The sequence below is a fragment of the Hyperolius riggenbachi genome, chromosome 8, assembly GCF_040937935.1.
Source record: "Hyperolius riggenbachi isolate aHypRig1 chromosome 8, aHypRig1.pri, whole genome shotgun sequence".
In the NCBI taxonomy this organism is placed as follows: Eukaryota; Metazoa; Chordata; class Amphibia; order Anura; family Hyperoliidae; genus Hyperolius; species Hyperolius riggenbachi.
Window position 1 is genome coordinate 15,762,295 of NC_090653.1, and position 21,109 is coordinate 15,783,403.

Sequence of the window (21,109 nt, forward strand, 5' to 3'; positions counted from 1 at the left end):
ATAAAGCCCACCTGCATTCAGTTTGCCAGGAAATAATATTTCATACAGGGCCGGAGCTACCATAGAGGCAAAGGAGACAGCTGCCCCAGGGCCCCACAGCTTGTAGGGGCCCCCAGTGGCTACAAGAGGAAAAAAATTTCAAATCGACCTTATAGTTTTTGAGAAATTCGATTTTAAAGTTTCAAAGGAAAAAAAATACACATTTAAAAAACAGCCGACTTTAATGGTTAATAGCAAATCCACCTTAAATTCTAGAAACCCTAAATTTGCAGGATATGTTAAGGAGATCATTAGGAATAAGAGGAAAAAAACAATTTTTCAAAAAGACCTTATAGTTTTGAGAAAATCGATTTTAAAGTTTCGAAGGAAAAAAGTATACTTTTAAATGCGGTAAATGTCACTTTTAGTACCTAACGTAATGGTAGTGTAATTTTACATGCATCAAACGAAAGAGCAATAAATTTCCTGACGGGGTTTCCAGGGGGTCCATACGCAGCCGCAGCGCTTTGGCCAGGGATCGCTATACAGCCGCAATATGGCTGCATGAAGATCCCTGGCATTTTTTTCCTATTTTCCCAATTTTTTTTTTATGTTTAGAGTGTGGGAATTTTTTTTTTTAAATTATGTGGGGTCCCCCCCTCCTGAAACTTTTTAACCCCTTGTCCCCATGCAGGCTGGGGTAGCCAGAATGTGGAGCTCCGACCGATTGGGGCTTCAAACCCTGACTATACCAGCTGCAAAAAAGCTCCTTTAATGTCGATTTTTGCTCCGGGGTATCTGTTGGGGGGGCCCCCAGGTTTATTTTGCCCTGGGGCCCAATTGTTGCTTAAACCGGCCCTGATTTCATGTTTCTTAGAGTCATTGGCACACGGGAACATGGTCACAGTCCATAGATTAGCGCAGGTGAAAAAGCACCTACTCTCAACACCAAGGTGGGCATTTCTGGGCAGACTGCACTCTTAACAGAGCATCGTTGTCATGGCTACAAAAGAAGTGTAAATTGAATTTTTTGTTAGTTCGGTAATGCTTTGCTGGACGCAAACTGAAAAAATAAGTAAATCACAAAAAACAAAAACAAACACTTGAGCTGATCTATGTTTGTAGCAAGCTTATGATCAATAAAGTTTTTTTAATTTCCCCTTAAAACAGACTTGAAGTGAGAGGGATACAGGGTCTGCCTGCCATATTTTTTTTCCCATCGCTGGAATGCTGAGAGCAGGTGAGTAGAGCGGTGCAGCACATCTAGGGAGGGGGAAATGTGGAGTACGAGGAGGGGGACATTTGGGGGGGGGGGGTGGGGGCCCTCTTGCCGCCCTCTAATTGTTGCCACCCTGAAGCACGTGATTCATGTAAAAACCGCCCCTGGGTGTCCTTTAAGAATAACTGTAATGAGAATCTTGACATTCTACTTGTATTCTGTAATATCAGCAGAATCTGCTCCTTCCTATAAATTGCTAAGACATTTCACATCTTATAGCTCTTCATTACAGATGCTCGATGAGCTGTAAACCACTCCAGCTTTCATAGAAAACCTAATGCAAATGGTATGCAGCACGGAATTGCAACAATCAACACGGGGAGAACTGGCAACTGATTATACCAATTTCAAGTTGCATACAATTTGCATTAAATTTGCTTGCAAGATAGAATGATTATCGTCTTATCGACCATCTCTAATCTGTCAGCAGATGCTAATAATTTTGGCTTGCATGAAAATTGAAATCAGATTGTTTGCTGCTTGGAATTGGGCAAAATCATCAGGAAGTACATTTATTGGCCAAATGCAGAAATGCATACAGTTTGTATTCATTTTGAATATTATGAATATTTTGAATATTATTGCATGCCTGCAGGGGTATGAGCTTGGACTGGAATAGATGGGATGAGCAGGAGGACGATGGGATGGGTGTAAAGCTGATCTAGGGACAGCAAAGGCTCCTTAGCAAAAAAGCAATCATTATGCATTTTGTCCCCGTCTCCCTGGGTGACATTTTTGTTCTTGATTTCTACCTGAGGATATATATCCAGCGAGCCTGTGAAGTTCTAGAGAAGTTTTCCGTTATTGTGTCTTTCTGGAACAGATGTTGCACCTAATGAAGTGTCTGAACACTCCATAACTGAACGTTTCTTCCGCCGCTCTCCCAGACGCCGATACGCTATCACTTCTCACGATTGTCAACCAAATCGCTTTTATTGTAAGCTGTAAACTGAATATTAGGGTAGCAAAACATAGATTAACAGGAAACTTGCATTTCGCCTGCTAAATTTTTCTTTGTGTTAACGACACCACGCGAAGCAATTGTTTTTAAGTGTATTAACAGCCGGGGCCAACGGGGGCTAATTGCGCTCGTCTTAAATACATCAGCCATTTCAGTGGGTGTTGTGGGAATTCGGGAATTAATGGGGTCAGAGATAACTTGCGGGAATGTGTGCATTCATTTCTGTTTTTTATCGACTGCGTAACATCTTCATTCCAATTACAGGCAGTACAGATCATGAACCATAAACTCCGACAACAATCCTATGTATTCTTTTTAAATTGCAGCTGTCGTCTGATTTACCGATACACAAAGCACATAGTGGAAAACTCTGACACCCGCTCTTATTTTGGTGCCAGGCCCACCTGATGAAATGCATGTCAATCAGCAGGGATAGGGACTCTCAGATGTCATAGCATGGCCCGGCGGCCGGCCCCACTTTACTTTATTGGGCAACTCTAGCACACACAATCCCTGTAGTAACTAATATTAGCATAGGCACACAAACCTTTGCAGAGCCTTCGGTGCCCAAATGCCTACTTCCAATACCATATGGAGGATATTCTAGGTTTAGCATATACTGTAGCTTACAACAAAATCCCACCAGTGCCACCACAGGTTCTCACACACTTCATACCACACGTCCGTACTGTAGCCTACAACAAACTCCCACCACAAGTTTCCACATGTCATACTACACGTCTACAGTGCTTCCCATAATTATTCACACCCCTGGAAAATTTTGCTTTTCTCAGCTTTTATCTACATGTGAGCAAAAAGTGTCCAGTCAAAAATTATTCATACCCTTCGCAAATTGTCACAGTCTGTTGGAAAATAAGTTCTATACCATTCCATATAGTCCAATCTGTTTAAAAGCATCCTAGTTACCCTGATTAATTGGGAACAGATGTTTTAATCAACTCAACAGGTGAAAAACAGCAGCTCTCTGCAGTTGGTTTGTGGACAGTCATGGCTAAAACAAAGGAGCTCAGTGAGGACCAGGGACTGTGCTTTGTGGCTGCTCACAAGTCAGGAAAGGGCTACAAGGCCATTTCAAAATGTTTTCAAGTTCCAGTGGCTACAGTACAAAGTATTATTAACAAATACAAGATGTTCCTCACTGTGGAAAATCTCACAGGACGTGGTCGGAAGCCAAAAGTGACACCTGTGGTGGCCAGGAAGATAGTGAGAGAGGTGAGGATCACCACCAAGGCCATCCTGGTGAATCTGGGCTCTGCTGGAGGCAAGGTCTCAAGGCAGACAATCCATTGGACACTGCACACAGCTGGGTTCCAAGGATGCAGACCAAGGAGGACACCACTTCTCCAGATAAGGCACAAAAAAGCTTGCTTGGCCTCTGCAAATGCTCATCTGGACTAAGAAGAAGACTTCTGGACTTCTGTGTTATGGTCAGATGAAACAAAAATTTTAATTGTTTGAGGTTTCCTTCATTTGCCGTAAAAAAGGAGACGCATTTAACCCAAAGAACACCATCCCCACTGTCAAACATGGTGGTGGGAACCTAATGCTTTGGGGTGTTTTTTAGCCAATGGACCAGTGAACCTAATCACAGTAAATGGCACCATGAAAAAAGAGAAATACACAAGGATTCTCAATGACAACATCAGGCAATCTACTGAGAAACTTGGCCTTGGGCACAAGTGGACATTTCATCAGGACAATGACCAAAACACACAGCAAAAGTAGTGAAGAAATGGCTAGCAGACAACAACATTAATGTTTTGAAGTGGCCCAGCCAGAGTCCTGACTTGAATCCAATTGAGAGTCTATGGAGGGAGCTAAAGAACAGGGTGATGGCAAGAAGACCCTCCAACCTGAAAGATTTGGAGCTCATAGATAAAGATGAATGGGCAAAAATACCTGTGAAGACATGCAAAAAGCTGGACTGCAATTATAGGAAGCGTTTGATTGCTGTAACAGCCAATAAAGGCTTTTCTATTGATTATTGAAAAGGGTATGAATAATTTTGTACAGGACACTTTTGGCTCAAATGTAAATGAAAGCTGAGAATTTTTTTTTCCACTATAATGCTTCTTGTACATCGTCTTATTATCTTTTGGGAGACACCTATGTCATTTCCCGTCAAAAAATGACTTGCTGGTTGAATAAAGGTAACTTGAAGTCAAAATTTGCCAGGGGTATGAATAATTATGGGCAGCACTGTATATTGCAGCCTACAACAAAATCCCACCACACAAATTCTCACACTTCGTACTACACATCCATTCTGCATCCTACAACAAAATCTGACTACAAGTTCTCACACTTTATACCACACGCCCATACTGCAGCCTACAACAAACTCCCACTACAAGTTCTCACCATTCATAAACCACTTCCATACTGCAGCCTACAACAGAATCCCACCACAAGTTATCACCCTTCGTACCACACGTCCATACTGCAGCCTACAACAGAATCCCACCACAAGTTATCACCCTTCATACCACACATCCATACCGCAGCCTACAACAGAATCCCACCACAAGTTATCACCCTTCATACCACACATCCATACCGCAGCCTACAACAAAATCCCACCACAAGTTTTCACATTTTATACCACACGCCCATACTGCAGCCTACAACAGAATCCCACCACAAGTTCTCACACTTTATACCACACGCCCATACTGCAGCCTACAACAAACTCCCACTACAAGTTATCACACTTTATACCACACGCCCATACTGCAGCCTACAACAGAATCCCACCACAAGTTCTCACCCTTCATACCACACTTCCATACTGCAGACTACAATAGAATCCCACCACAAGTTCTCACCCTTCATACCATACGTCCATACTGCAGCCTACAACAAACTCCCACCACAAGTTCTCACCCTTCATACCATACGTCCATACTGCAGACTACAATAGAATCCCACCACAAGTTATCACACTTTATACCACACGCCCATACTGCAGCCTACAACAAACTCCCACCACAAGTTATCACAATTTATACCACACACCCATACTGCAGCCTACAACAGAATCCCACCACAAGTTATCACACTTTATACCACACGTCCATACTGCAGCCTACAACAGAATCCCACCACGAGTTCTCACACTTTATACCACACGTCCATACTGCAGCCTACAACAAACTCCCACCACAAGATCTCACACTTTATACCACACGTCCATACTGCAGCCTACAACAAAATCCAACTACAAGTTCTCACACTTTATACCACACGTCCATACTGCAGCCTACAACAGAATCCAACTACAAGTTCTCACACTTTATACCACACTTCCATACTGCAGCCTACAACAGAATCCCACCACAAGTTCTCACACTTTATACCACACGCAGAGGCGTCCGAGCCATTAGGCAGCTATAAATTTTCGCCTAAGGCGACAGGAAGAGGCAAGGGCGCTTCTGCACTGAGTAGTGAGAGAAGAAATGCCTCTCAGCTGACTCAGGTGTCAGTTTACACAGCAGCAGCGGGGCTGACTGGACTTCAGCTCAATGATTCAAAGAACCACAGTAATGAATGAGTCAGTGAGAGAAGGCACTCATCCTAGTCAGGGATCCGAGGAGTACAGCATCATCAGCTCCTGAGTCCAACTCCTGAGAATTCAGTCCCTCTCTCTCTGCTACTGCTAACTGTGGATGTAGAGACTGTGTAGCAGCCAGGCATTGACTTCCCCCCAGGCCGCCTTTCATTCAATGATTTAGGGTTGGTCCTGTGTCTGCTGTATTCAGGTTTGTTGATGTAAGGCAATGTAAAATACTAGGCTAGCTGATAAAAGTGCAATTAGAGGGCAGGCTAGCTGGTAAATATACACAGCATGATGTAGAACTCGTCTGGAGGGTCAGTGGGAAAAAATCTGTCTGGTCTCTCCCCATTGTTATAATGACTGCATGTGCAGATAAGGTCTTAAACAGGTTGAAAAGTTTTGACAGTCCCTAGACTCCAGGAGGGCTGCTTGCTGACTTGTGTAAGAGATTGGCAGGGACAGCAGTCCTATTACCAGCAACTAGTCTCTGTGTAATGTGGGACTGCAATACAGATAAACTGCTCCATCTCAGGCTATTCTCAGTCTCACTCCACTCCTCCTATCTCTGTATGTGTATAGTGTATGTCCACTGTGTGCTGTGTATAGTGTGCTCTGTGTGTGTGTGTGTGTGTGTGTGTGTGTGTGTGTGTGTGTGTGTGTGTGTGTGTGTGTGTGTGTGTGTGTGTGTGTGTGTGTGTTGTGTGCAGTGTGTGTACTGTGTGTGTGTGTATGTTGTGTGCAGTGTGTGTACTGTGTGTGTGTGTGTGTGTGTGTGTGTGTGTGTGTGTGTGTTGTGTGCAGTGTGTGTACTGTGTGTGTGTGTGTATGTTGTGTGCAGTGTGTGTACTGTGTGTGTGTGTGTGTGTGTGTGTGTGTGTGTGTGTGTGTGTGTGTGTGTGTGTACTGTGCTGTGCGTGTCTAAAGTGTGTGTGTGTGTGTACTGTGTATAGTGTGTATGTTGTGTGCAGTGTGTGTACTGTGTGTGTGTGTGTGTATGTTGTGTGCAGTGTGTGTGTGTGTGTGTGTGTGTGTGTGTGTGTGTGTGTGTGTGTATAGTGTGTGTACTGTGCTGTGAATGTCTAGTGTGTGTGTGTGTGTACTGTGTATAGTGTGTATGTTGTGTGCAGTGTGTGTACTGTGTGTGTGTGTGTGTGTGTACACTGTGTGTGTGTGTGTGTATAGTGTGTGTGTGTGTACTGTGTGTGGTGTGTGTGAGTGCATGCCGCAATAAGTATATTTTATGGTGAAACGCTCCGCTGCATAACAACTATTTTCTGGTGAACCCATGCCGCAATAAGTACAAACGCTGCTGCATTATGATTTCCGGGGGTCTTGGGGGTGGGGCTCACCACAGGAGTGGTGTTCACCATGAGGGGTGCGGGGTATGGGACTGGGGGCAATCACGGGGGGGGGGGGTGTGCCACAGGATTTCTCGCCTGGAGTGACAAAATGGCTAGAGACGCCCCTGACCACACGCCCATACTGCAGCCTACAACAAACTCCCACCACAAGTTCTCACACTTTATACCACACGTCCATACTGCAGCCTACAACAGAATCCCACTACAAGTTCTCACACTTTATACCACACGCCCATACTGCAGCCTACAACAGAATCCAACTACAAGTTCTCACACTTTATACCACACGTCCATACTGCAGCCTACAACAGAATCCAACTACAAGTTCTCACACTTTATACCACACGTCCATACTGCAGCCTACAACAGAATCCAACTACAAGTTCTCACACTTTATACCACACGTCCATACTGCAGCCTACAACAGAATCCAACTACAAGTTCTCACACTTTATACCACACGTCCATACTGCAGCCTACAACAAAATCCAACTACAAGTTCTCACACTTTATACCACACATCCATACTGCAGCCTACAACAAACTCCCACCACAAGTTCTCACTCTTCATACCACACGCCCATACTGCAGCCTACAACAGAATCCCACCACAAGTTCTCACCCTTCATATCACACGCCCATACTGCAGCCTACAACAGAATACCACCACAAGTTCTCACACTTCATACCACACATCCATACCGCAGCCTACAACAGAATCCCACCACAAGTTATCACACTTTATACCACACTTCCATACTGCCACCTACACCAAAATTCCACCACAAGTTCTCACTCTTCATACCACACGTCCATACTGCAGCCTATAACAGAATCCCACCACAAGTTCTCACTCTTCGTACCACATGTCCATACTGCAGCCTACAACAAAATCCCACCACAAGTTCTCACATTTTATACCACACGCCCATACTGCAGCCTACAACAGAATCCCACCACAAGTTCTCACACTTTATACCACAGGCCCATACTGCAGCCTACAACAAAATCCCACCACAAGTTCTACTCACACTTCATACATATGTCCATACTGCAGCTTACAGCAAAATCCCACCACAAGTTCTCACATGTTATAATACCACACATCCATACTGCAGCTTACAACAGAATCCCACCACAAATTCTAACACTTCATACCATACGTCCATACTGCAGCACACAGCAAAAACCCACCACAAGTTCTCACACTCTACCACAATTCTATACTGCAGCCTTTGGCAAAATCCTGCAACAAGAGCGTAAATAAAATTAATACCTAATACAATCTACACACAGTGAACCGTTTCACTTTCAGCTATATATCTTTTATAAATGTAATATCCGGGAATTTCTTGACGCAGCACCGCTAAGCCACCCGCCGTTAAAATTTAATACCTTAAAAATAGAATTCACCTGCGCGGCAAAACGGCAGATTGAATTAAGAGGGGAGGGTAGAGAACAGGTTGAAATTAGATAGATTTCAGCAACTGTCTTCATGCAGTAAACTTCTGAAACTTTAATGCCCGGCCTGCATTTTACTTCCAAGACCTCTGTAATGTGGCGGAATAAAACAATTTGTCCTCCTTGTCTCCCCGCAGAAATCTGCACTGGATACCTGCAGATACTGAGCGACGGCGCGAGGCTGCAGGCCCGTGTACAGGAGGCGGACGGTCCCTTCGGAATAGAGGCCTGATTTAATAAAATATCAGAGCGTGCATGTGAGAATGCTGGGCTGGTTTGCTGACACTGGGATAAATAATACATAGCCAGGCCTATGGAGGAAGAGAGAGGAGAGCAAGGCTATTTTCAAAGTGATAGTTTTTTTTCTACTTTGCAATAGAGTACATTACTTAGAAGATATTGTGCCGGAACTGAAGCCACTGTCTTTCTTGACGGTGGGAGGAAGGTGCCCCAAAGGATGAATAAAATGATTCAAAACAGTTAAAAGGCAAAGAAAAAAAAACTTACTCCAAGATGAGGACTAATATAATAGACAAAAATAATGTATTCAAAACACTGGACAACCCATTTCAAGGGCATGCACCTGCTTTTTCAGGTTAATAAAACATCGCCTCAAGGTCATTGTGAATGGGCTTAGAGCTCCTAATCTTTTAAACTGTTTTTAAACTTTTTATAAATCTTTTTGGGCAACTCCTTCCCAGTGCCACACCTCTGGACCACCTTGGGAGGTTGGGTTTTAGCTTGGCTGATTTTTTTTTCTTCTAATTTTTTCCCAGTTTATTTTTTATATTTTTCCATCTATTATCCTATTTGGTGGAGTGTGACCTAACCACCTAGCCTTGGTGGCTGGTTCCACCACTTTCAAGCTGAAATCCATGGTTGCCGTTCTTCAAACCAGTTTTGAGATTACTCCTTCGTTATCTTTTCTTTCTGTTTTACTTGATACACTATAAGGAGCTAGAGGTTCTCTCCTGCTTGTTTTTTAAAAATAACAAATGCCAAATGAGAATCAGAAACATTTCAACTGGAAACTATACCAATGTAAATGGAAGCCTTTAAATCTCTTCAGTTCCTTCAAAAAACTTTTTAAAAATACATATGCATGATCAGATCTTTTAATACCGTTCTATGGGTCATTTCTGGTTCCAGTATAAGTACGCTATTGCCCTGTATGATGCATCATCCACACACTTGACAGGCTGACTCAGTTATCAATGTAACACATGGTATTCTTTCTTATACAAACCCCAATTCAGCGTACTATTAAATTTGACATGGCCAAATTTCGGTGCAGGGTGAAGCTGAAAGACAGCTCATTAGTGATGAGCAGAAATTACGCCTATTCACAATCCACAATTACACATCGTAATCGTAGTGCAAAATTTTGGGGAAAAGTGTAATTCATTTTGTATGTAATTGTAAGCATTTGTAATTATTGTGTATGAATTTACGTGTAATTTGCGCATAATTTCGTGCCAAATTTGGGAGTGAATAGCAAAACCCCCATACATGCTATTGCTACAAAAATTGTTGCGTATGTTAAGAAGAATAGTAGGAATAAGGTAAAAAAAAAGAATTGTTCAAAAAGACTTTGTATTTTTAAAATAGATTTTCACAAAAACCACAAAGAAAAATGTTTTTTAAAGAGTTTTAGTTTCTGAGTTTAAAAACCATTTTTTTTTTTTTTGCATGTTTGCAATTGATTTTCTCAAAAACGACAAGGTCTTTTTGAAAAATGATTATGACTTGTACCCACTATTCTCCTTAACATATGTAGCAAATTTTGGTAGCAATGGCATGTATGAGGGCTTTGCTATTCACTGCCAAAGTCGGCACGGAATTACGCATAAATTATGTGTAATTTAATGAGTAATTATGGATGATTATACAAAGTAAAAAATGTGTGCGTAATTTGGCGTAATCGTAAGTAGCTGATTACGATCATCTGTGCAGCTCACCCTGTTCCTGCTGAACGTCCGGGATGGCCTTCATGCTATTTCCCTTCAAGTTGTTGTGACTTGGGGGGGGGGGGGGGGGGGCACCCAATTCTGTCACCTCTCTATTGCCAGTGGCCAAATTACCTTATTTATTTTATTTCTATTTTTTGTATATTTTAGCTCCAGCAATCAGCAGTGCCCAAATTAGTCACTTAGCCCTTGTATAGCCGTAATTCTCATTACGGTCTATGGTGGCACCCAAATCATCGGTGCAGCTCTGCGCCGAAATTAGCTGTCTCGACAAATCACCCCAAACAGTAAAACTTTCCTGGTGATTTCCATTTATTTTAAAGAGACTCTGTAACATCAAAAACCTCCCCTGGGGGGTACTCACCTCGGGTGGGGGAAGCCTCCGGATCCTAATGAGGCTTCCCACGCCGTCCTCTGTCCCACGGGGGTCTCGCTGCAGCCCTCCGAACAGCCGGCGACAGACCCGACTGTAGCTTCAATATTTACCTTTGCTGGTTCCAGCGGGGGCGCTGTGGCTGCTTTCGGCACGGAAATAGACGGAAATACCCGATCTCCGTTGGGTCCGCTCTACTGCGCAGGCGCCGGAAACTTGCGCCTGCGCAGTAGAGCAGACCCGACGGCGATCGGGTATTTCCGCCTACTTCGGAGCCGACAGCCGTCAGAGCGCCTGCGCAGGAGCCGGGAAGGTAAATATTGACGTCACCGCTGCACGGAGGGCTGCAGCGAGACCCCTGAGGGATAGAGGATGGCGTGGGAAGCCTCATTTGGATCCGGAGGCTTCCCCCACCCGAGGTGAGTACCCCCCAGGGGACGTTTTGTCGTTACAGTTCCTCTTTAAGATGCTTTTTGGCACCCCACATCACTCATCACCTACTGCTTGACAAGCAATTATACAGAGTACATATTGTTAGTTTAGATAGTCAGATGTGCCCCCAGTATTAAGTAGCTTCCTCTCCTCAGTTTAGATCAGGGGTCTCAAACTCAATTTACCCTGGGGCCGCAGGAGGCAAAGTCAGGATGAGGCTGGGCCGCATAAGGGATTTCACAAAAAAAGTCCTCAAATGTCATTATTAACAGTTTTAATTAGCTAACTATTTTGCCTATTTTACCTTATAGTTCGCTTCAGTGCTCCCATTACAAGTAATCCGCCGCATCCCCGCCGCTAAACGAGGGCTGCAGAGCCCCCAAATCGCCAGAGGGGCAATTCGCCGGCATTTCCTGAAAGGGGCAGAGCTTTCAGCTTCAGCTCTGCCCCTCCTGACGTCAATCACGGCGCATCGCCGCCTCTGCCCGCCCCTCTCACTCTTCCTTCACAGAGAGGGGTGGGGAGTGGCGGCGATGCGCCGCGATTGACATCAGGAGGGGCAGAGCTGAAGCTGAAAGCTCTGCCCCTTCCAGGAAATGCCGGCGGATTGCCCCCCTGGCGATTTGGGGGCTCTGTAGCCCTCGTTTAGCGGCGGGGATGCGGCGGATTATTTGGGAGCACTGAAGCGAACTATAATGAAGCTTTTGCCGGCGTGGGCCACAAAATATTGTATTGAGGGCCGCAAATGGCCCGCGGGCCGCGAGTTTGAGACCCCTGGTTTAGATTGTCAGATACGCCCCCAGTATTAGGTAGCCCCCCTCCCCACAGTTTAGATAGTCAGATGTGCCCCCAGTATTAGGTAGCCTCCTCTCCCTACTATAAATAGTAAGATGTTCCCCCAGTATAAGGTAGCCCCCTCTCCCCAGTCAGGGACGGATCTAGGGGGGGGCAAGCGGGTATCTTGCCCCAGGCGCAGTTTGTTGAATTCTTAAGAAGGCAGCAAAATGAATGGCAGTTTAGGCGCCAAAACCTGACCTTTAGGCACCAAAACCTGACCTTTCCCCAGGCGCAACTTGGTCTTGATCCGTCCCTGTCCCCAGTTTAGATAGTCAGATGTGCCTCCAGTAGTAGGTAGCCTTCTCTCCCCAGTTTAGATAGTCAGATGTGCCCCCAGTATTAGGTAGCCCCCTCTCCCCAGTTTAGATAGTCAGATGTGCCTCCAGTATTAGGTAGCCCCCTCTCCCCAGTTTAGATTGTCAGATGTGCCCCCAGTATTAGGTAGCCCCCTCTCCGCAGTTTAGATAGTCAGATGTGCCCCCAGTATTAGGTAGCCCCCTCTCCCCAGTTTAGATAGTCAGATGTGCCTCCAGTATTAGGTAGCCCCCTCTCCCCAGTTTAGATTGTCAGATGTGCCCCCAGTATTAGGTAGCCCCCTCTCCCCAGCTTAGATAGTCAGATGTGCCTCCAGTATTAGGTAGCCCCCTCTCCCCAGTTTAGATTGTCAGATGTGCCCCCAGTATTAGGTAGCCCCCTCTCCCCAGTTTAGATAGTCAGATGTGCCTCCAGTATTAGGTAGCCCCTAACCCCAGTTTAGATTGTCAGATGTGCCCCCAGTATTAGGTAGCCCCCTCTCCCCAGTTTAGATTGTCAGATGTGCCCCCAGTATTAGGTAGCCCCCTCTCCCCAGTTTAGATTGTCAAATGTGCCCCAAGTATTAGGTAACCCCCTCTTCCCAGTTTAGATAGTCAGATGTGTCAAGTATTAGGTAGCCTCACTCCCAAGTAAACATAGTCAGATCTACTCAGGTTTGTGTGGAGTACAAAGCTTTTTGCCAGAGTTCTGCCTTAGCTGGCTCCCCGGGGTCGCTCTTTATACCTTCTCTTTTCCTCCGTCTTTATTGAAACACTTGGTAACAATTTCATAACGTAGAGAGAGAGATCAGATCCAAAGCCCGGAGGCTCCTTTACATCCCATTGAGTTCGCTTTGCTTCTAATTTATAAGAATTGAGAAGTTTAGGAATTTGACAGTTCCTTAGCCATGAGCGCTTTATCAAGTTTGTCATTGCTCATCTGTTCGTGGCCCGGTGATAAAGCGTGGCTGTCTCTGCACCTGCCCGTACACGGCTCTCCAGATGTTCCTGTCGCCTGCATGACTGCTTGACCCATTTATATCCTTTCCAGGAGGAGAATGGCGGTCCATGGCTGATGGCGGGCTGCCACCTTGTGCATCCGGAACCTTCCTGAGCGAAATCCTGCGCATTGATCTCTCCCCATCGATCGCAAGTATAGATTCATCTGCAAATTTCATTAAATTGCAATTATTTTAACTGATCTATACCTGGGTTTCACGCCGTTTGATTTTCTGGTTTTTTTTTTTGCATATTTTTACATTATTTATTTCCTATAAATATTTCAATACAGATTAAGACGTTAATGCTATGCATGCATAAAATAACATTTGCTTTAACCACTTCAGAACCAGAACAAATGCAGCATTTGTTGTTGCAGCAATCGTTTGATTTTCCAACTTCAGGATGAACTAAATTCTTTTATCCTTTACGGGGGTTTTAATAGTCACATATTTTTTTATATAGTTTACATTTATTTGTTTTTGCACGTGCTCACATGACATAATTTATATGTATATAGCGTATTTGCAAATTTGGGTTTGCCGCACTTTTTTTATGCAATTTAATGCTATTTTTCACATCTACATTTTTGTCAGGAAGAAAAGAAAACAGCCTGTATGTATGCCTTTTTGGGGGGGAGGGGGGAGGAGGAACAAACAAGCGAATCGCAAACAATAAAAATGCGCATTTTCACATTCCAAATGTAGAGTAAATGCCTACAAATGAAAAGTTTATTACATACAAAATCAAGTTAATTAACTTTTTGAATATGCATGGAAATTTGCATAAAAATGCGAGCAAAAAAAAAAATTGGATGCGAAAACCGCGAAACGCAGGATCGTAAATAGGAAAAAACAACATGTCTGAATATCACAGGGATAATTGTAATGCTGGCAATACACAGGTCGATTTTGCTGCTTGATTTCACGCACAATCGTTTTCCCCACTCGATTATGCGGGCAATTTTCTCATCTTCCATTCATTTTTCTTATCTTTTCCCATTGTTTCCTATGCAAAATCGAGCGCAGAATCGATTGGGCGGGAGATCGGACATGCCGGAAATAATCAATTGAGCCATCTAAATGGCTCAAAATCGCGCCGTGTATTCAAAGCATAAAGGCACCCTAAAATACAATTTGCATTAATTAACTTCTAGGTCTGTGGAGTCGGTACAAAAATTCCTCAGTTTATGAAACCGCCAACTCTGACTCCAGGTACCCAACTCCAACTCCTCGATTCTGAGTCTCTGACTCCTATTTCACAGCCCTTGCATGACAAAGGAGTGAGTACAAAAATCCCCTGACTACAACTCCGACTCTGACTCCTCAGTTTATGAAACCACACCGACTCCAACAGGGGCGTAACTAGGCCCAACCGGCCCCCTGCAGAATTTCTGAGCGGGCCCCCCGGGGCCCGCTCGGGGCAGGTTTGGGGGGTTTCAGGGGATGCAGCATGAGGGGAAAGCCATGGCCACATTCGGCGGGGGAAGGGGGACGTTCCCCCTCCCTCACCTCGGGGCTCTCCCCTCTGCGCTCCCCTCCAGCTTAAATTACTGTCTGGGCAGCGGCAGCTACATACCTTCCATGCGCTCCAGTATGCGTTCCTCTCTCTAGTCTCTGACGCGACTTCCTGTTTATACAGGAAGTCGCAAGAGCAGGGGCTGCAGGCCCTATTGTTACGCCAGTGGACTCCAACTCTGCCTCCAGGTACGCAAACATTGCTCTGACTCCAACTCCGACTCCACAGCCCTGTTAAATGCTTCAGCCTAGAAGAACCAAGACGTAATTATTTTATCTAATCTGCAGATGGGTTTTCATTTTCCTAATTTTGAATATTTTTTATAGTTTTACCTTACTTTAATGTATTCATTCGTAGTGACTTCAGTATTATTTAAGAATTGAAACTTATTCATTAGAGATGTAGCGAACGGTTCACCGGCGAACAGTTCCAGGCGAACATTGGGGGTTCGCGTTCGCCTGCACCAGGCGAACTTTTTCGGAAGTTCGATTCGCCCCATAATGCACTATGAGGGTCAACTTTGACCCTCTGCATCACAGTCAGCAGGCACATTGTAGCCATTCAGGCTACGCTAAGCCCTGGAGCCCCACCCCCCCTTATATAAGGCAGGCTCGCTTGCCATGACACTCACTCGTGTGCCTGCTGCAAATAGACAGACTACGGAGAGCTGCTGCAGATTTTTTCTCCTAGGGAAAGATTAGTTAGGCTCTTGGCTTGCTCCTGGCTGATTGTTATTGCTAAAATAGCACCCCTCAACAGCTCTTTTGAGAGCTAATGTTTTCCTGATGTGTTTTTTTTTTGTGTGTGTTGCTCACTGACATTATACAGGCCTATCTGTTGCAGCTGGACCTTGGTAATTGTTATTACTGTGCCAGCCAGGCTCTGCCTAACTATCTATACTGGGACACCTACCTATGCCTACCTAACTACTGGGGCACCTACTTACCTATACGGGGACACCTATCTACCTACCTATACTAGGGGACCTACCTATGCCTACCTACCTATAGTGGGACTCCTACCTATGCCTAGCTAACTACTGGGACACCTACCTATGCCTACCTACCTATACTGGGTCTCCTACCTTTGCCTAGCTAACTACTGAGGCACCTACCTACCTATACTGGGTCTCCTACCTATGCCTAGCTAACTACTGGGACACCTACCTACCTATACTGGGTCTCCTACCTTTGCCTAGCTAACTACTGAGGCACCTACCTACCTATACTGGGTCTCCTACCTATGCCTAGCTAACTACTGAGGCACCTACCTACCTATACTGGGTCTCCTACCTATGCCTACCTACCTATACTGGGTCTCCTACCTATGCCTAGCTAACTACTGAGGCACCTACCTCAGAATCAGAATCAGAATCAATTTATTTTCGCCAAGTAAGTTTGCACCTACAAGGAATTTGTCTTGGCAGTTGCTTAACAAACACAAACAAAAACAATACAAGGACAGACAGTGTGAATATTACAAGTTAAGGACATTATAAGTATAGTGGCAGTAAGCAATGTGAGAATTGTTCATGTTTAGTTCTGTGCTGATTACTTTCAGTCCTAGCAGCTCTAACGTGGTTCAGCATTAAGTATGGCTACCGCTTGAGGAAAAAAACTGTTTCTGTGTCTAGAGGTTTTGGTAGCGATTGACCGGAATCTTACTCCTGAAGGCATGCGCTGGAAGATGGAGTGAGCTGGGTGAGAGGGGTCAGAGGCAATTTTGGTTGCTCTCTTTCTGCACCTGCTAGCGTAAAGATCCTGCAGGGAAGGTAAGCTACAGCCAATTATCCTTTCCGCTGATCGGGTGATGCGCTGCAGCCTCCCCTTTTCTAATGCTGAGCAGGAGCCGAACCATACAGTCATAGATGATGTTATGGTTGATTCGATGATTGCAGTGTAGAACTGCACCATTAGATTTTGAGGTAGGCCAAACTTTTTCAGCTGCCGTAGATGGTACATTCTCTGTTGTGCTTTCTTGCCTACCTATACTGGGTCTCCTACCTATGCCTAGCTAACTACTGGGACACCTACCTACCTATACTGGGTCTCCTACCTTTGCCTAGCTAACTACTGAGGCACCTACCTACCTATACTGGGTCTCCTACCTATGCCTAGCTAACTACTGAGGCACCTACCTACCTATACTGGGTCTCCTACCTATGCCTAGATAACTATTGAGGCACCTACCTACCTATACTGGGTCTCCTACCTATGCCTAGCTAACTACTGGGACACCTACCTGTCACGGACGATTGCGGGGACGCAGGCGCGTCCTGGAACCGCCCGTGAAGAAAAGAACGATCGCACTCGATTCCTGCGTCGATTGCGCTTCAAATCGGTACAATCTGGATTTATTGTGTAGGAGGTCTGCAGTCCTTTTCTTAGCAAAGAGAGCACCATTCCAAATGCTGGTTGGCCCTTTTGATATGCTAATGAGCCTGGGCCCAGAGAGTCCCTGGCTTCAAGCTGTGCTGATGGCCCATCCATCAGGTATAAGGTGACAAGCAGCTGGCAGGAAGACTGGCCCTGTGACTGCTGATCAAGCCAGAGGTGTAAACTCAAAGTTGTCTAAGCAGATTTCACATTCAGATGTTAATTGAAGGAGCCAACAGGGCCTTTTCATAGACAAGAAGCAGACACAGCTGGACTCCAGTCAGGCTGACTCCGGCCTTAGCAGGAAGAAATGAATGTACAATATAATCTTTTGCCCATTTACAGAATACAATAAATAGGGTGGTTATGAGAGCGGTATCATTGGATCCGTAGGGTCATGCTGGATCTCTTGATACCAGTCGAGAGGGGCCCGGGGCCCCTACCACCCAGGTATGAATCTACTCAGGACCCTGATCTGATGCACTAGCCATGTCAGGTATCATATTAATCTGTATTTTCCTCCAAGTATGAAGCTGTTACCCCCCTAAATGTAACGTGTATGGTTCAGGAGTTACAGCAATTCATAAGTTTAGCTCTAAAATCTCTCAGAGGGAATGAACTGTCATTTGCTGGTAGCTCAGAGGGGGCTGGCATTGCCACACCCCCAAACCAGCTTCATCAAAAGCACAGAGCCAGCAGGCGGGCTGCGTCCTCCACACTGAACCATCTTGCACTCATCAGATGCCAGCTTGAGGATATGCTGGCATCCACCTGGTCTGAACTCTGAACTCTGGACTTTGAAACCAAGGACTTTATGATTCTTCCCACAATAAGGACATCTTTCCAGGAACTAAGTATTTTTTTGCCCTTCTTTTATTTTTCATACTGGCTATTACTGTTTTCATAATTGTTGATTTTCATAATTGTCTGTATATATTAATTATTTATATTGCGTGAATAAACGACTTTCTCCAAGTCATTCACTTTCCGCTACCCTGCTTATCAGCACACACAGAAATGATCCCGGGTCTCTGAAGATACGCTACTGTTTGTTTGTTGTTGGCTAGACAGAATATCGTGTGTTTAACCGTTTTATTCGCAGGATTAGTCAGTCAGGTAGTGGGCCCCACGGTCCCATAGTAACCGCGGTGGTGGCAGTTTACTCTGAACCAGTAGGTGACGTTGTAATCACCCGTGTCTCACAGGCTCCCTTCTGAGTTGTCTGCGGCTAATTCTTAACGGTTCCTGCGCATTGACTGCGACCAGAGTTCGCACGATCTGTGCGCTGGCACCGTTTAGAAGGCTAAGTGCGGTCAGCCATTGAGGGCTCCTGTGACAGTGTTAGGCAGCGGTTGGATCTGTGTTGTGCTGAAAGTATCTGCGATAGCGCTAGCGCTATCGAGAAACGAACTAATTCGTTGGTGTAGCTGGAAGGCAATATATTTTTTATATATACAGAGAGACTGTGTAGCCAGTACCCCTTCCCCAAAGTTTTATTTTATTTGGCATGGAAATGTCCGGGAACTACCAGAACATGTGCCTAGCAGACCTGGAAAATCTTTGCGAAGAGAGGGGCATTGGCATCCTCCGCAAGACAAAACGGGACCTGATAGCCGACTTGTCCAGATGGGATACCCAGCAACTGCGGGAGCCGGGAGTGTCCGCTGAGGTGGATACCAGCCCATCTGACAATCAAGGGGAACCAGAGGCTGAAGATCTTAGGCGTACAGAGGTTGAGCATCCTGCGGGCCCTGTTGCAACAGTTACGCCAGAGACTGTCAGTATGGACCCCAATCCCAGAGTTTCTGACATTACTCGCCCGGAACTGGCCAGTACTGGACTGTCCATGGGTGCTGACCCGGTAATGCAGCAGGCATTACAAAAGCTGATGGAGACTGACCTGGAAAAGTACATGCAGTACATGGAAGCACGAGAGGAACGGGAGCGCCAATCTGCAGAGGCGCGGGAGAGACGACAGCATGAGCTCAACATGGCAAAGGTTCAACAGGCCAGCCGGAGTTCACCGCCCAGCCTCCCTGCTGAAGGAGCTGCAGCACCCGTAAGTGCAAAATTTAAGTTTGCTAATATTGAAAAAGACACAGACATTGACTTGTTTTTGCGGTCTTTTGAAAAAGCATGCCGTCAGTATCGTCTGTCCCAAGACCAGTGGGCCAGACATCTGACACCTTTGCTGCGCTACAAAGCGCTTGATGCCTTCGCAGAATTGCCTGCGGAGAAGGATAATGATTATGCTGCTGTAAAAGACGCTATCATTACTAAGTACCAGCTGACGCCAGAAGCCTATCGCAAAAAGTTCAGGGCCTGGCAGAAGAAGTCGTCTGATTCGTACCGAGATGTGGTCAGCAGCTTGCTCACCACACTCCGTCAGTGGACTCTAGGCCTCACCAAAGGGTCTTATGGCGTCCTGGAGGACTTGATAGTCCTCGAACAATTTCTGAACATTTGCCCTGCTGATGTACGACAGTTTGTGTTAGAACGCAGGCCGGCTTCAGCCACTGTCGCTGCAGACCTTGCTGAGACTTTTGCAACTACCCGGGTGGCTGATACACGCAGAACTGTCCCATCCAGCTGGAGAGGAGGTCAGCCCAATACCTCGGCAGACCCTCCTGCCCCTGTGAGCCGTCCGCCACAGAGGCCACCCAGCGCAGCTGCTGCACCCAGGCCTGCAGCGCCTGGAGAGGTCACCTGTCACTACTGCCGCCAGCCCGGACACATGAAATTCGACTGTCCGGAGCGGAGACAGACACCACCAGCACCTGGATCATCTGCATCACCTGCACCTCACCCACAGCAGAGGCAACCCGCCAGCGAACCACAGCCTGGATCATCGGATTTTGTCCTGTTTGCACGCGGACAGGAAATCCGCGACCGAACCGACCAGCAGCAACTTGTTAGAGTGAACGGCAAAGTTGTCACCGGATTTCGAGACACCGGAGCTGACATCACGTTAGTTCACTCACATCTTGTGCCAAAGGAGAGCATCAGCTCCAGCCGATCCCTTGCCCTTACTGGAGTAGAGGGCACCCTTTTCCACATAGCCCACGCCAGAGTGAAGCTGGATTGGGGAGTGGGAGGGGTCCACGAAAGGGTTGTTGGGGTTATGAAGGATCTCCCAGTCCCTGTGTTGCTAGGGACTGATTTGGGCAAGCTTGTGTCCTACTATGAACCTGCCACGACCGCCTTGTCGCTCACGGAAGGAGACGGACTCTCCACCCACCACCAGGTACTTTATACACTTGGGGGAGCACCAGGGGGAGGTGGGTTGAATGTGCCCAGTTCAAGGGTACCAGGTTCAATAGTGCCTGCTTCAAAGGCACCTGAGTTTGAGGTACAGACTGTCTGTTGTGATGATGCTGTAACTGTACCTGAGTCTCCTGTACAACCTGTCTGTAATGAAAAAATGTCTATACCTGTCAATGTCATTACTGCATGCAATGATGATCCGAGTAATGTCCGTCTGTGCCATTCTGACAGTGTACCTGTGCTAGCAATACCGCGCAGCTGCACTGCTCAGAACCCGAGCTCAGAACAGGTGGAGGGGGTTCCGGCCTCCTCCCCCTCCTCTGACCGCAGGGATGAGACCTTTCAGCCGCTGGCCTCGTGTGACATGAGCCAGTTGGCTGAAACTGACAGCGCCGTATTCTCAGCCGCACTACAAAGTGACCCAAGCCTGGAGGTG